General features: G+C 46.6%; 1 protein-coding gene across 10 annotated transcripts in view; it reads left to right on the forward strand.

Moving 5' to 3' along the window:
• Nucleotides 1-17366, forward strand: part of epb41l4a (erythrocyte membrane protein band 4.1 like 4A) — a 474019-nt gene that overhangs the window by 248299 nt on the left and 208354 nt on the right. The gene's annotated exons all lie outside the window — the stretch shown is intronic.

Genomic DNA, 17366 nt, shown 5'->3' on the forward strand with positions numbered 1-17366 from the left:
ACCTTTTTCTAACGAATTATTAAATATGCATAGTAATGCCTCTGCTATCTCTTCCCTAGATTCTTTTAAAATGCGTGGATGCAATCCATCCCGAACAAGGGTTTTATCCTCTTTGTGTTTGATTCGTTTATTTAATATATCCCCTTTTTATTTTAATGCACTTATCTCATTACTAATCTCATCATCCAATGTCATGACTCTATGTCCACCTGTTCTATCTCCCTGGTAAATACGGAAGCAAAATAATTATTTAATATTTCTGCTATTTCTCTATCGTAACCTGTGGTATTATCCTGTTTATCCCTTAATGGCCCTATTCCCATCCCAACTGTCCTTTTTTTATTGATGTGCCTATAAAATATTTGACTATTTTGTTTTATGTTCCTTGATAATTTAATTTCATAGTTTCTCTTTGCCTCCCTGATTTTTTTTGACTTCTATCCTTATCTTTTCGTATTCTTCCTTATCATGCACTCCCTGCTGTCTGTGTACTTAATGTATACCTGTTTCCTTACCCTCAATTGTTCCCTTATGGCTTTATTCATCCATGGAGTCTCATTATTGTTTAGTTTGTTCTTTTCTTTTAGCGGAATATATTTTTCCTGCACTCTGTTGAACACCGTTTTAAATGTTTCCCATTGCTGTTCTACATCGTTGTTTGCCAGTATTGTTTCCCATTTTATTTTCCCAAGTTCTATTCTCAGCCCCTCAAAATCAACTTTTCTCCAATCTATTAACCTGGTTTTCATCATACATATGTCCTTCTCAATTATCATCTTAAAGCGTATTATATTATGATCACTATTGCCTATATGGTCCCCTACTTTTACTTCTCTTATCTCTGGTTCGTTCCCCATTACTAGATCCAATAGCGAATCCTCCCTTGTTGGGCTTTTTACATATCGGGTTAGAAAGGAGTCCTGTACACATTGTAGGAACTCCATTCCCTTATCCCCTTTACCTACCTCTTCTGTCCAATTAATATTGAGGTAGTTGAAATCCCCCATGATTATTATTCTATGTTTTTTACTCAATTCCCTAATTTGTCTGCATATTTCTTCCTGCACCTCCCTTCCACTATTAGGTGGCCTGTAGACTACGCCTATTAGTGTGATTTGATCCTTTATTATTTTTATCTCCATCCATACGGATTCTATTTTTGTCTTGCTGATATCTGCATCACTTTTTTCTACTGCCATTATGTTATCCTTAATAAGTACAGCTACTCCATGTCCCCTTTTTCCCTCCCTATCTTTTCTAAATATCTTATACCCTGCAATGTTTAATTACCAGCCCTGACTTTTCTGTAGCCATGTCTCAGTAATCCCTACTGTGTCTGGTTCCTCGCAACGCATGATTGCCTCCAGCTCCCCTGTTTTATTACGGACACTGTGTGCCTTGCTGTACAGACAGTTTAACTCATTTTTAATAGGATTTCCTCTCACTTTATGTTTAACCATCTTTTTAGACTCCTGTTCTATAACTATTTATTTCCTTGCCGTCAATGTCCTCCCTTACTTTATTGTTTCCTATGCTCTCTTTTCCTTTTTTTAAATATTTAGGCTGGTTACGTTTCTTGTAGATCCCTCCCCCATCTTACTAGTTTAAAGCCTTTGCCACCTCCCTATTTACCCTTTCCGCTAGGACATTGATCCCATCCCGGTTCAGGTGGAGCCTGTCCCATCTGTACTACTCTTCCTATCCCAGAACTGGTGCCAGTGTCCCATGAAAAGGAGCCCCTCTTTCCCACACCAGCCCTTTAGCCACGTGTTAATTCTCCTGATCTGTCTGCTTCTATGCCAATTTGCACGTGGCTTGGGCAATAATCCAGAGATTATTACCCTCGAGGTCCTGCTTCTTAATTTAGATCCTAACTCCTGATACTCTTTCAGCAGGACCTCCTCCCTGTTCCTACCTATGCCGTTTGTTGCAACATGGACCATGACAACTGGATTTACCACCTCCCCTTTCCAAGTTCCTCTCCAGCCTCTGTGAGATATCCCTTACCCTGGAACAGCGCGGACCCTTCGAGGCAACACACCCTTCAGGATTCTCGTTCTTTGCTGCAGAGGACGCTATCTATCCCCCTAATTATAGAGTCCCCTATCACTACCACGTTTCTATTCTGCTCTTCCCCCCCCCTTCTGAGCCACGGTGCCTTGGTCTGCATTCTGGCTGTCCTCCCTGCAATCTTTCTCCTTGTCCTCACAGGTAGCGAGTACATTGTACCTGTTGGACAGGACCGGTGTCTACAGGACCTCCTTCTCAACCTCTCCTAAATCCCCGCTACCCGTCTCCCTAACAGTCTGTTGTGGAGTATTTTAAGCCAACACTCGACACAAGGTTTTAGATCGATAATCAAGTTGTCTTTATTGCACTGGTGGGGAAACAGTTTGCTCTGTCTTAGCCAGCCTTTTTCCAAATTGGTACAGCAAACACTACATTTTTATACATTACAATACACATGTCAAAATTCATTCCTGCCACCTGATTGGACCTTGGCCCGCATGCATCTTCACTGATTGGTTGCCTATGCTGCGTTACATTAAAGTACCGCCTTTATTATCGGCCGTTATGCCCCAAGCTGTTGTTGCACCTATGACCTTTGTTTATGCCAGATGGGGTCTCATCAACATTGTACTTCTGACTCATTGTCCTCCTTTCCTGCCTCTCTAGGCCTCTTTTACTTCCAACTCATTGTTTTACTTTCCTGCCAGAACAGAACTTACATCCTCTTAGGCCTCTTATGGTTTTCACATCCGACTGTTATCAACTTAGAAAAAGCTTACTACTGAGATTATTGTCTTTATTACACCATTCAGTGAAACTGCCAGCGATGTCCGTTTAACTCTTTCCCCAGTGCAATCCCCCCTTTTGGTACTTGGCCCTTGCCCAAGTTAAACCACATGTATAAGCATCGCTGTGCCTCCTGCCCCATGCGGTGATCAGGCGCTGGTTTGGGAGGCCCTGCATACCCTTCATGTTTAGAGCAAACTTGTGTTTTCCAACTCTTTCCGACTCGCTTTAGCTCTTTGTTTGGTCCGTTTCTTTTTACAAGTGGTGCATGCTGCTATTCCCCATCCTATAGCCATGACTAACTGTACTATCACTAATATATGAGAAATAATGCGGATCCATGGGTGTATGTTGACATTCATTCCCCAATCCCACAGCTTCTCATACCACGGGACTTCCTGTAGCTCTATGTCTATGTTCCTTTCTAATTCTCCAAGATTCCTTTGCAACACTATGTATTGTTTCACCATCTTACTTAAATCCTCTTTCATTTCTTGCAGATCCTCTTGCAGCCGGGGTATTGGGGCCCCTACCAGATCTTCATAATTGACCAACTCGTCCTTTAGACTATCTGGCACATTTAGTTTTATTTCCTCCCTTGAATGTACATACACCAATCTGGTGTGTCCTGTTGTCACAGGGATCTTTGGCGTAAAGCAGAAGTTAGGCATTGTGATTGCACATACAAGGTTACTATATTGGTACTCAGTCTCTGTGGTGGCTATACAATACTCCCCTTCGCCTCTATATCCCGAGCGGGTGTGATGATGATCAACATGTGATAATTCCAACATACACCCCTCTGTCTTATGCTAGCCGTACTCATCCTTAGGGCCTTCTCCTACGGATGTGGGCATATCGTAAGCGCGCCTTTCCCATGGCATCCGTTTAGGGAGACTCCTCTCATAGTACCATTCTTCCTGATGGCATAGGCCTATGTTTGTTACTGTGGGTATGGAGTCATGTCTAGTCCCACCACTGGTATCAGGAGTACCATGCCTATCATTGCTGTCACTTCTGTTTAACATTTTTGTATCACTGGATATACTCTGGTTATCCCTTTGAGGGTACAATCACTCAGAGGGCCTGGATTCTGGCTCAGGCCATAGAGTTGTGTGCTGTTAATCCAGTCTGGTACCTCGCCTCGCTGTATCTGTGCCAGATTATGTTTTAACTGTCCGGTGATCCATTGGCCATAGGCATGACACAAACCTCTCCCTACCCCGTCTTTTGCCTGTTCCTCATCTCTATAGTTTAGTTTGTTGATAATGCTAGCATGGTCCTCTATAATCTTGGTTCCCTCGAGTAATTTCCTTATCGTATGTCCTCCCAACTCTGATCCTTGTCGAACCAAACAAGTTTCCTTCTCTAAAATCTGTTGTAATACCCCTTGTAGTCGTTCCACACTACTTTGGCCTCCTTGTATATCTAGGGCATTAATGAATGATGTCCCCGTGTTTATTCCCATGAGTATATCGGTTCCTAAGCTCCTCTTTATCCTTTGGTGGAATTCAGCATGTCCCCTAAAATTAGTAGCCCCTGTCGCATCAGCATCTTGGTTAATTACATTCTTTATCATATATGCATACAATTCTCTAGTTTTAGTAAACCTTTCAAAATATCCTGGCCATTGTAACATGGTTAAGTTCATTAGTACCGGTACAATTTTGTGTCGCACATTATCATACAATTGTTCTCCCTCAGTGAATAGCACCAGTCCATTTTCAGGTCCAGGCGTCAATTTCAGACACCTCCGTTCTTCAGGTGTTGTTGTGATTGGGGGTGGTGTTGGTTCTAGGGTTAATCCTTGTGTGATCCTTGTTGTTGTTGGTTGAGGTGCTGTAATGCCATGTACAATAGTCCATCTTGTAACATTGTCCACGCAGCTCAGGACATATCCTCCCCCTACTTGACCCAACACCTGCCAGTGTCTATTATATCTTACTACATTGCTGGCATTTGTCATTCTACAGGGTCCGCATGGTTGTTGATCCAAGTTCACCCAGGTACCGTTACACCTGTAAGATCCTTTTCCTTGTTTTTCACACTCGTAACTGTGTGATGTGATGAAGCCATCAGGGGATCTTAACTTGCAGTCCATTTCTTCCAGCCCGTTATTTGGACTTTTAAATGCTGTCATCAGGGTAGTTATGATAATCCATCTTACGGGATCCATGTTTATCTGTAATTTAAACAGAGGTCTGGTCGTCACCAGAGGTTAGCTCATCTCCGGTGTTTATTCCATTGTTTCTGTGGGATTTAAGATCAGATGGGTTATTGTTGTACTGTTTTAGTTGAGTCCAGTGTTTCCATCTACCCTTTCCCCTCATATCTATACATGCGCACGTATCGTTGGTCATGATGACCTCAAATGGTCCGGTCCATCTACGTGAGAATCCCGATCTCTCTGGCAATATTTTAACAAATACCTGCTCGCCCACCTTGGGTAGGGGCTCCGAGCCGCCCTGCTTTTGTGTATTTTTATCTCTGATGTCTTGTTGTTCTTTAACTTCTTGTTTGAGCTCTTTCAATTGATTATCCAATGTTTGTACGTATTTCCTAATTTTATCTTTTAAGGGTCCGTGGCCTAGAAATTCAGTTAAGGCCCGCCAGCAGGCTAACGCCCAAAAGTTAGCGCGGAGCGCGGAGCCAGGTGCGCCCATCAGATATTCGGCTTTTGTGCCCCAAGTCGGAACCGGGCGCTATTCCAGGGTGTGCCCGCCCCCGCTTGGGGCGCTGAAACTGAATTTCTGCGCTGTAGGCCCCGCTGCGCCACCCGCTGCGGAGCGGCAGGCTGCGGTACTGCAGGCCTCCTCCTTCTCTTAAGGGGGAGGTGCCTGCAACAGCGAGATCGCCGCTGGATTGTGCCGGCAAATGAGCCCGGCACCACGGAGAAATGCCGGACTCGCGGAAAGCAGCCAGCAATGCCGCGGGGGGGGGGGGGGGTGGTGGAGGAGGCCGGGGAAGGAGGTGCGGGCAGGCGGCCGCCGAAAAAGCGGCCGGCCGCACCTCCACCTTAAAGTGCCCCAGTAGCGCAGCAGTACGGCCCCGTTTTTCAATCGCTGTTTGCGGCCGCAACCAAATATGGGGTTTGGGCCGGAAGCGGGGCGGAACCGGGGCACTGCGCACACCGATGACGTCATCGGTGTCGTCGCAGCGCTACCGGCTACCGCCGCCATTACCGCAGCGCTGAATATCAGCGCACCCTCTTACACTTGCGCAGAAGCCCTCTTTGGGCGGTAACTGGGCGCAAAGCCCACTGAATTTCTGGCCCCTAGTCCCTTGCTACCAGATGCTACTCCTTCCGGCAGACACATTGCTCATCCAGTCGTGAGTTCATATGGTGTCAGTCCAGTCACCCTGTGATCCTTTTTCCATATTCCATCTCTACCTTGGCTGCGCCTCTCTTTGTCCACTGCTCCTGCTCCTCCATTTTGGTCTCCTCTTGGATTCTTTTAATGTTCACTTCCTCTGCTGTTATTCTACCTGCTGCTCTTGCTGCCTGATCAGCTAGCATATTTCCCTTTTGTTGCTCGCTCACTATCTTGCGGTGTGCCTTTATTTTAATCACTGCTACCTCTTCTGCTCCTTTTACCACTTTTATTAGGTCTCTCACTACTTCCTCATGCTGTATTTGTCCTCCTCCGGAGGTTACATATCCTCTCCTATTCCACGCTATCATATAATCATGCACTACCCCAAACGCATACCCACTGTCTGTCTGTGTATATATTTACTCGTTTTCCTTTTGCCAATTTCAATGCTTCCATGAGAACCACTAGTTCTGCTACCTGCGCTGAGGTTCCTCCTTCAAGCCCTCCCTTTGCGACTGTTTCTCCATTCTCGGATACTACTGCTCCCCATTTATATATCGGCGAGATCCGTCTACATAAAAGGTGTTTTCGGGATTTTCAAGGGTGATTCTGATACGGTTCCTCTGACCTCTTCTTCGAATACTAACTGACACTCGTGTGCCTCACCCTCTGATAGCATTCCCTCTGCGGGGTTGACTCTATGTTTCCATATAATCTAGACTGATCTGTCCTTGGGTATCAATACTGCTTCCCAAGCTGCCCTCCTTCTGTCTGATATAGCCTTAATTTTGCCTGTGTTTAGCAGGTCCACACTGTGTTTTGCGTGTGTAATATGGCTGTCCTGACATAGTGACGGGCTCGCATATCCGCACCGCCCATGCGGCGCAGTCAAGGGCTGCCACGCATCTCGCCATTCCTTTAGCCATGGGGGTTTAATGGGTGGAGTAATAGGCAATTGGCCTCATGTCTCCCCTGTACTCTTGGGTGACTACAGCATTATAGAAGTTCCCATCTATACTATAGTATATATGGAATGGTTTGACTATATTTGGCAATCCTAGTGCGGGTGTGGACATCAGGGCTGCTTTTTATTTTGCATAAGCCTCATCTTACCCGTGGTGGGTCTCCCCCCTTTAACTAACCGTTGCATCGGCTCTGCTTTCCCTGCAAAATCTGATATAAAATTCCTGTTGTAGTTAAAAAGTCCCAACACTTTCCTTACTCCCCGGACGGTCACTGGCCTTGGCATGTCTTTTATGGCTGCCTTCCGTTCCTGCGGGAGTGCCTTATACCCCTGGCTAATTTCCTGCCCTAGGTACTTTACTTTGGACAGTCCAACTTGTGCCTTTTTGGGGTTCAATTTAAAGCCAGCTTTCTTAAGTGTCTGGAGGGTGGTTAGTACTGCTCCCATGTGTCATTTGGCATCCTCTGATGCGATCATTATGTCATCGACATATTGGAGTAAGGCGCTCTGGTACTTTGAAAGGTCTAACTTGTCTAAGGCTTGACTCGGTACACGGTGGAATATATTTGGACTGTTGTGGAACCCCTGCGGGACCCTGGTCCATGTATACTGTCTATCCCCGACAGTAAAGGCAAATTTTCCTTGTGATTCCTCTGCCAATGGTATGGACCAGAACCCGTTCGCTATATCCAAGACTAAATATTTTAAAGTCTGGTTTCAGACCATTAAATATCTTATTCAATGCGGTCTACACAAATTTACACCAACCAGAATTTCACCATGGCCACAATAAAAGTCTGGTTTTAATAGGTTAATTAACCTCATAACTCCAATCCAATCCAGATCAATTTTTTTTTAACTAACCAGTATCACTTGAAAAAGAAAGAAACCATAGCTTCATTTTCTTCCAGGCACATTGGCAACTGTGACTTCAAGGCTGAAGCTTAACTTTTGTAAAACAATTAATAAACTTAAAACAACACACGCTTGTCCATCATTCAAGGCAAGTCTTCAAAGGGTTAAACAGCTTTTAGCTCTCTGTACAAAAGAGTGGGTGGAGCTAAAACAAACACGACAGATATTTTCTTTCAAAGACAGAAAACTTCCACACTTTTAACACACATTTTCACACAAACTGAGATTCCAGCATTCCTTTTACGATTCCTTTCACTCAGCAAATCCTGTACAGGTATTTTACTTGTTTGGACAGAAGCTGATAGCATCTGTGTCGATAAAACTTTAATTTTTTCCTTATTCCCTTTCTTAAATTACTGGTACTCGGGTACAATTTTGGCACCCGTTTTTGGTCCAAATTCGAGTACGTCTACTCAGCTCATAATATGCGCGAGCCACTAAAATGATGGCCTTTTCTTCCTTTAATTTTGTTCCTTTAGCCCACCATTCTCTTTGTTTTACCGGTGGGTCGTTCGGTTGCCAATCGTTTTTAACCATTTTGTCAATTAATCTTTTATTTTTGTCCGCTAAATAGCATGTCAGAGACCCCACCGGTCCCCACTCGTTTTTCACTCCCCATGGTTAATTGTTGTCAGCGGTACGTCCCTTACTTTACTCTCGCAGAGTGAGACGGTACTTGCAACCGCAGTTGTCAGAGGTACCTCCCTTACTTACTCTTGCAGAGTGAGACCATACTTGCAACAATTTGTTGTCAGAGGTATGCTTAGCACTACTTGCAACTGGAATTGTCAGAGGTATGCTTTAGACTTTTACTCCATGCCTATACTTCCGCGCGTTTCACCCTAACCCCAAGACCGCTTGACTTATCGATTCAAACCTTTTAGTTCTTTGATTCCAAAGGGGGCGGGGACACGAGACGGTGTTCCCTTGCCCTAACTGTACGTGGTATTTAAAAGTACTCACGTTTTTGGCTCAGCTTCAATCGCCCGTGCATCCCGTCCGTGTGGATCCTGTTCGTGACGCCAATTGTTGTGGAGTATTTTAACCAACATAAGGTTTTAGATCGATAGTCAAGTTGTCTTTATTGCACCGGTGGGGACACCGTCTGCTCTGTCTTAGCCAGACTTTTTCCAAATTGGTACAGCAAACACTACGTTTTTATACATTACAATACACATGTCAAAATTAATTCCTGCCACCTGATTGGAGCTTGGCCCGCGTGCATCTTCACTGATTGGTTGCCTATGCCGCGTTACATTAAAGTACCGCCTTTATTATCGGCCATTATCCTCCAAGCTGTTGTTGCACCTATGACCTTTGTTTATGCCAGATGGGGTCTCATCAACATTGTACTTCTGACTCATTGTCCTCCTTTCCTGCCTCTCTAGGCCTCTTTTACTTCCAACTCATTGTTTTACTTTCCTGCCAGAACAGAACTTACATCCTCTTAGGCCTCTTATGGTTTCCACATCCGACTGTTATCAGCTTAGAAAACGCTTACTACTGAGATTATTGTCTTTATTACACCATTCAGTGAAACTGCCAGCAATGTCCGTTTAACTCTTTCCCCACTGCAAGTCACACCCTCCCTTTCCTGAATTTGTGCTTTTCTCTGGGGTGTGACTGTATTCTGGATAAAATTGTGCAGCAATTCCTCCCCCACCCTTATGTGTTAGAGTGTCTCCAACTCGCACTCCAGCTCAATGACTGAGCCGGAGAGATTCGAGATGGAGACATCTCCTGCAGGCATGTTCGTTTGGGACAGTCTCGCTGTCCACAAACTCCCACATACTGCAGCCCAGACACACAACCTGCCCTGTCATATCTTAGTCTCGCCTTATTTTATGTATTTAATTAGTTAAAGTCTTTATTCAATGATTATTTAAAGTTATATTAATTAGTTTAACTAGTTTAAGCTATAAATTTAATACAGTTTGTTATAGTTTCCTGCTCCCTAGTTTAAACCACTGTCTTAGTTTAGAGAGAAAAAAACCTTAATACTCACCAACCAATCACCTACCTGCTGTCCTGTGACGTCATACTTTTTTTTTGGAAATCGTGGAAGGTTCAGCCGCCGCTGATACCGCCTCCGATTAGGTCCGCGCTGTTCCTCCGCTCTCTGCTTTATGTCCCGCCGCCGGATTCTCTCATACAAAGTAGTCTCTGACAGCTAACCAATCTCAGAAAGGCAAACTCTATTGTTCTGTTTTAGAGCACTGTGAGGCATATGGGGAAGGCCCTGAACCATACCTGAACAGATACAAGCACAGGTTTGTGTGAATCTTTGATTGTCGTTTCTGTGTGCAAGAGTAAATTTGAAATAAGACGGTCATCACTTCTTTACAACACTATTAATGGGAAAGCCCCAAGCAGTGTTTATGCTGATAGTTAATTATATCCTTCCTAGAATTTACCCTTAAGGTGTCGCACCTGACTGGAGATGAGGAACCTTCTGGCCTGAACATCCCTTACTTTGGTGCCCTTGTTGGGGCAGGTAGAGGCTCTGTTCCTAAAAAGGCCACTGGAAACTGCCAATGAAGGTTGGAACCTGGCATATTTGGGTCCCAGCCTAATTTGTAGCCCTCCTGCCAGACTTACAGCAGGAATGCACTGGAAGGGCTACAGATTTTCAGTCTCCATTTCCATAATAACATCCTTCCTCTTCACAGCAGATAGGGTGCTTGGGTCATGTTTTGTTATTTCTTTGATCATTTACTGTTAAAAAGTTTGTTCTGTAAAAAATATATATATGATTACCAGTAAGAAAATATATGTATAATTAACAGTAAAAAAAAATGTATAATTACCAGTAAAAATATATATTTATATAATTAACAGTAAAGAAATATATATGATTACCAGTTAAGTGCCAAGAAATATACTTCGCTTTCCAGCTTGGCATGAAATTATTGTGTGAAAGACAAAAATCGTTTTCTGAACATTATTGATTAAACATCAAATAGTTTAAATCCTTTAAAATAATTGATAATCAAGGGGCTATAGAGAGGGAGGAACTTAAAACAATCACTATCACTAGAGAAAAAGTACTAGGCAAACTAATGGGACTAAAGGCTGACAAGTCCCCTGGACCTTATGGCCTGCATCCTAGGGTTTTAAAACAAGTGGATGCATTGGTTGTAATCTACCAAAATTCCCTGGATTCTGGAGAGGTCCCAGCGAATTGGAAAACCGCAAATGACACTCCCCTATTCAAGAAAGGAGGGAGACCGAAAGCAGGAAACTATAGGCCAGTTAGCCTAACGTGTCATTCGTAAAATGCTGGAATCCATTATTAAGGAAGTAATAGCAGGACATACAATCAAGCAGAGTCAACATGGTTTTATGAAAGGGAAATTGTGTTTGACAAATTTACTAGAGTTCTTTGAGGATGTAACGAGCAGGGTGGATAAAGGGGAACCAGTAGATGTAGTGTATTTGGATTTCCAGAAGGCATTCGATAAGATGCCGCATAAAAGGTTACTGCATAAGAGCTCATGGTGTTGGGGGTAATATATTAGACTTGATAGAGGATTGGCTAACTGACAGAAAACAGAGAGTTGGAATAAATGGGTCATTTTCAGGTTGGCTAACTGTAACAGCAAACCTGAGGATTGGGAGCAGTTTAGGATTCAGCAAAGGAGGACAAAGGGATTAATTAAGAGGGAGGAATAGAGTATGAGAGTAAGCTTGCAGGGAACATAAAAACTGACTAAAAGCTTCTATAGATATGTGACGAGAAAAAGATTGGTGAAGTCAAGCGTAGGTCCCTTGCAGTCAGAATCAGGGGAATTTATAATGGGAAACAAAGAAATGGCACCCAGTTAAATACATACTTTGGTTCTGTCTTCACAAAGGAGGACACAAATAACCTCCCAGAGATGTCGGGGAACATAGGGTCTAATGAGAGGGAGGAACTGAATGAAATCAGTATTTGTAGGGAAATGGTGTTAGGGAAATTGATGGGATTAAAGGCCGATAAATCCCCAGGGCCTGATAATCTACATCCTAGGGTACTTAAGGAAGTGCCCACAGAAAGAGTAGATGCATTGCTGGTCATCTTCCAAAATTCTATAGACTCTGGAACAGTCCCCATGGATTGGAGGATAGCTAATGTTACCTCACTATTTAAAAAAGGTGCTAGAGAGAAAACGGGGAATTATAGACCAGTAAGCCTGACATCGGTAGTGGGGAAGATGCTAGAATCCATTATAAAAGATGTAATATCAGAGCACTTGGAAAACAGTGACAGGATCGGACAAAGTCAACAGGGATTTACAAAAGGTAAATCACACTTGACTAATCTACTGGAATTTTTTGAGGATGTAACTGGTAGAATAGATAAGGGAGAACCAGTGGATGTGGTGTATTTGGACTTTCAGAAGGCTTTCGATAAGGTCCTGCATAAGAGATTAGCGTGCAAAGTTAAAGCACATGGGATTGGGGGTAAGGTACTGACTTGGATAGAGAACTGGTTGGCAGACAGGAAGCAAAGAGTTGGAATAAACGGGTCTTTTTCCGAATGGCAGGCAGTGACTAGTGGGGTACCGCAGGGATCGGTGCTAGGACCCCAGCTATTCACAATATATATTAATGATCTAGACGAGGGAACTAGATGTAATATCTCCAAGTTTGCAGACGACACAAAGCTGGGTGGGCGGGTGTGCTGTGAGGAGGATGCAGAGAAACTCCAGTATGATTTGGACAGGTTGGGTGATTGGGCAGATGCATGGCAGATGCAGTATAATGTGGATAAATGCGAGGTTATCCACTTTGGTGTCAAAAACAGGAAGGCATATTATCTGAACGGCAATAGATTGGGAAAAGGGGAAGTGCAACGAGACCTGGGTGTCCTTGTGCACCAGTCGCTGAAGGTAAGCATGCAGATGCAGCAGGCGGTTAAGAAGGCAAATGGTATGTTGGCCTTTATAGCGAGAGGTTTCGAGTACAGGAGCAGGGATGTCTTGCTGCAGTTGTACAGGGCCTTGGTGAGACCACACCTTGAGTATTGTGTGCAGTTTTGGTCGCCTTATTTGAGGAAGGATGTTCTTGCCATGGAGGGAGTGCAGCAAAGATTCACCAGACTGATACCTGGGATGGCAGAAATGACGTATGAAGAGAGATTGGGTCGATTGGGCTTGTATTCGCTAGAGTTTAGAAGAATGAGAGGGGATCTCATTGAAACTTATAAAATTCTAACAGGACTAGACAAACTAGATGCAGGAAGGATGTTCCCGATGGCAGGGAGTCCAGAACCTGGGGTCACAGTCTACGGATAAGGGGTAAGCCATTTAGGACTGAGATAAGGAGGAATTTCTTCACCCAGAGAGTGGTGAACCTGTGGAATTCTCTACCACAGAAGGCAGTTGAGGCCAATTCATTAAATATATATTCAAGAAGGAGTCAGATATATCTCTTAAGGCTAAAGGGATCAAGGGATATGGGGAGAAAGCGGGGACAGAGTACTGAATTTGGATGATCAGCCATGATCTCATTAAATGGCGGAACAGGCTCAAGGGGCCGAATGGCCTACTCCTGCTCCTATCTTCTATGTTTCTATGTAACTAGTGGGGTGCCACAGGAATCAGTGCTGGGGCCTCAACTATTTACAATCTATATTAATGACTTGGATGAAGGGACCGAGTGTACTGTTGCCAAATTTGCTGACGATACAAAGATCGGTGGGAAAGCAAGTTGTGAGGAGTACACAGAGTCTGCAAAGAGATATAGATAGGTTAAGTGAATGGGCAAAAATTTGGCAGATGGAGTATAATGTGGGAAACTGAGGTTAACCACTTTGGTAGGAAGAATAAAAAAGCAAAATATTATTTAAATGGAGAGAGACTACAGAATGCTGCGGTACAGAGGGATCTGGGTGTCCTCGTACATGAAACACAAAAAGTTAACATGCAGGTACAGCAAGTAATTAGGAAGGCAAATGGAATATTGGCCTTTATTGCAAGGGGGATGTGGTATAAAAGTAGGGAAGTCTTGCTACAACTGTACAGGACTTTGGTGAGACCACACCTGGTGCACTGCATACAGTTTTGGTCTCCTTATTTAAGGAAGGATATACTTGCATTGGAGGCAGTTCAGAAAATGTTCACTAGGTTGATTCCTGAGTTGAAGGGGTTGTCTTATGAGGAAAGGTTGAGCAGGTTGGGCCTATACTCATTGGAGTTTAGAAGAATGAGAGGTGATCTTATTGAAACACTAGCAGGGGAGCCCGGCGTTGCCAGGGCAATTTTGGGCTGCGCGGTCTCCGTGCCCCTGTCTGTGCCCCCTCTCTGTCCCTCTCCTCGTGTCCCTGTGCTGTCCTCTCCCTCCCTCCCCTCCCCCTCCCTCCCCTCTCCCTGCCTAGCGCCTGAGGCCCGGTGCCGTTGTGATAGCGGCCGTGCGGGGCCTAGCGGTTGAGGCGCGGCCGGGCTGTCGGGCCGAGACGGACCCGAGCTGAGCTCCCCCGTGGATCGCGCGGCTGACGGCCGGCCGCTGCCGCTCCCCCGACCGCTGTGTGTGTCGGGCCGAGCGGTTGTGAGGCATGGCCCGAGTGAGCCCAACTTACCTGCCGCTCCGGCAGGGCGGGAGCGGGATCGGGAGCCGGAATGTGGGGGTTTGTTTTGGTGTTGCTGTCCCTGTGGGGATGGAAAAATGACGGCGAAGTTTAGGGAGACTGGAGGATTAGGACCCGCCCGTGACGCACTGATTGGTCAACCATCAGGTGAGTGAACTGTAGGATTGGTCAAGCAGCAGGTCAGTCAACGCTAATGACAGGTAGGATTTTTGAACCTTTTTTGTATATTGTCCTAACAATTTTTGTGTGACGAAAAAGTAAATACACCTACGAGAGTCCCCTAATGATAAGCTTTCTTTTGATATAACAGATGTGTAGGTACGCTCTATAACTTTTGATTGTATAGCCGGACAGACAGACAGAGAGACATACTGTTTTATATATACTAGCTGGAGTGCCCGGCGGTGCCGAGGCTTTTTTGAGGGCATGTTGTTGGAAGAGAGAGAGAGAGCGACTGGGGGGAAGAGAGAGAGCGACTGGGGGGAAGAGAGAGAGCGACTGGGGGGAAGAGAGAGAGCGACTGGGGGAAGAGAGAGCGCGACTGGGAGGAAGAGAGAGAGCGACTGGGGGGAAGAGAGAGAACGACGGGGAAGAGAGAGAGCGACTGGGGGGAAGAGAGAGAGCGACTGGGGGGAAGAGAGAGCGACTGGGGGGAAGAGAGAGAGCGACGGGGGAAGAGAGAGAGCGACTGGGGGGAAGAGAGCGACTGGGGGGAAGAGAGAGAGTGACTGGGGGAAGAGAGAGCGACGGGGGAAGAGAGAGAGCGGCTGGAGGGAAGAGAGAGAGCGACTGGGGGAAGAGAGAGAGCGACGGGGGGAAGCGAGAGCGACTGGGGGAAGCGAGAGAGCGACTGGGGGGAAGAGAGAGAGCGACTGGGGGGAAGCGAGAGAGCGACTGGGGGGAAGAGAGAGAGCGACTGGGGGGAAGAGAGCGACTGGGGGGAAGAGAGAGAGCGACTGGGGAAGAGAGAGAGCGACAGGGAGGGGGGAGGGGGAAGGGGGGATGGTGGAGGGGGGATGGTGGAGGGGGGATGGTGAGGGGGAGGGGTAGGGGAGGGGCGAGGAGGGGAAGGGGGAGGGGTAGGGGTGGGGAGGAGGGGAAGGGGGGAGGGGGAGGGGAAGGGGGGAGGTGTAGGGGTGGGGGGGAGGGGAAGGAGGGCGGGGTAGGGGAGGGGAAGGGGGAGGGAGGGGTAGGGGGAGGGGGAGGGGGGAGGGGGGTGGGGAGACGGGGAGAGAGGGCGGGAGAGAGGGGCGAGGGAGGAGGGGGGAGGGGAGAGAGACAGAGGGAAGGAGAGATAGAGGGCTTGTGGCCGCTCCCGCTCTCCCGAGCCCCGCGCTCCCGCTCTCCCGAGCCCCGCGCTCCCGCTCTCCTGAGCCCCGCCCCCCCGAGCCCCGCGTTCTCCCGAGCCCTGCCTCCCGAGCCCCGCGCTCGCGCCCTCCCAAGCCCCGCGCTCGCGCTCTCCCGAGCCCCGCGCTCCCGCTCTCCCGAGCCCCGCCCGAGCCGGCTTCAAGACCAGAGAGAGAGACGCCGCCGCGCAACCTACCGCGTGAGGCCCGGCCGGACTCAAGTCGCGCTCCGGGCAGAAGTTGTCGTGCACGCTGACTCCCATCCCGCCCGCCTTTACTAAGTTGGCGGCGGGTGGCGACGCTCGGCTCAGGCCCGCCCCCTCCAGCCTTCACAAAGATGGCGGCGATCGCGGGCCTTTTATTGATCGCGACAGGAGGTGCCTAGCTCTGGCGTGGCTGGGCAACAGAGGCGTGGCTGGGCAACAGAGGCCCAGGCTTCGAGGCCTGGAAAAACGGTGAAAGGTAGGAAAATTATAGAGGTTAGAGAAAAGATTTACAAATTAATTAACTTTTTTTAAAAACAATTTGTGTTTTAAAAGCAACTTTTTTTTTGCTGGAAATGTAAATTTGAAAAGAAACACGCAGAAAGTGGGAAAAAGAAATGAAGAGATTGGAATCAAGATGGCGGCCACTCACCTCATTTCAGAACGATAAGGCCCGCCCACACACGCACCAATTGGTCAACCGTCAGGTCGCTGAAGTGCAGGATTGGTCAATGGTCCTGTCGCTCGACTCTAGGACGGCCCGCCCGCACGCGCTAGGAACCCGCCACCACGACGCAGCGATTGGTCGACTGTCGGGTCGCTCGACCGTACGATTGGTCGACCTTGATGTCTCTCGATGCTAATGAGCGGATAATGAGCGGAATTATGAACGTTTTTTGGATACTGTGGGCACAATTTTTGTCTCACCGAAAAGTGAATACGCTTATGACCGTTCCGGAATGGTAATCTTTCTTTTGATGTAACGCACGTGTAGGTACGCTCTATAACTTGAGAGTGTATAGCAGGACAGACAGACAGACAGACAGACAGAAGTACCGCTTTTTATATAGACTAGCTGGGAGAGCCCGGCTTTGCCAGGGCTGTTTTGGGCCGGGTGGTTTAAATCGAGCGCCAGGCTTTGGGGCCTCTCTGTGTCCCTCTGTGAATCTGTTGCCGGGCAACATTTTAAATCGAGTCCCAGGCTTTTGGGCCCTTTCTCTCTCCTGTGTGAATCTGCTGCCGGGCAACATTTCTACCTTTTAATACCTTCAAAGTTGAAAGTGAAAGTACTTATAAAACGTTTTTAGTAAATCTTTTTAAAATAACATAAGAGATACTAACGTTTTCGAAGCTGCATCAGCAGATTTTGAGCTGGAAGTAAATGGTGTTTTAGCTTGAGGCAATGGCTGCCACATCCCTGAGATGAAAACGATTAGTCCCGCCCACACACACACACCGATTGGCCAACCATCAGGGGAC

This window comes from Somniosus microcephalus, chromosome 1 (assembly GCF_052327205.1).
Source record: "Somniosus microcephalus isolate GS21.2 chromosome 1, FLI_Smic_1.0, whole genome shotgun sequence".
Classification (NCBI taxonomy): Eukaryota; Metazoa; Chordata; class Chondrichthyes; order Squaliformes; family Somniosidae; genus Somniosus; species Somniosus microcephalus.